Consider the following 383-nt stretch of genomic DNA (forward strand, 5'->3'; position numbering starts at 1 on the left):
ATTTATTCCCTTCCACTGTGTGGAAGGCCCCCTGGGAAGGCACTTAAGCATGATGTATTGACCTCTCTTGACCTTTTTTTTGCCAAGAGGATTCCAATTGTCTACAGCTATTATCTGAGCTCTTCATTCAAACTGAGATCATGAAAAGCTGGTACCATGGATCTGTCTCTTGCCAATGGCGTAAGCTGGGCCCTCTCTGCAGAAGAAACCTGGATTCCCTATGATCAATGCCAGAGTCCCCCCAGCAGGCGAGGGGATCCAAAGGCAGTTGCTGGGCATGGAGGCCAGAGGGACATAGACTACCAAGGAAACAGAACTGAACCTCACATCACCCTACTTGGCCCAGAGATGGCTGGTAGTCAACGACGGGTAAGACCTCACAG

Source organism: Myotis brandtii, unplaced genomic scaffold (assembly GCF_000412655.1).
Source record: "Myotis brandtii unplaced genomic scaffold, ASM41265v1 scaffold527, whole genome shotgun sequence".
NCBI lineage: Eukaryota > Metazoa > Chordata > Mammalia > Chiroptera > Vespertilionidae > Myotis > Myotis brandtii.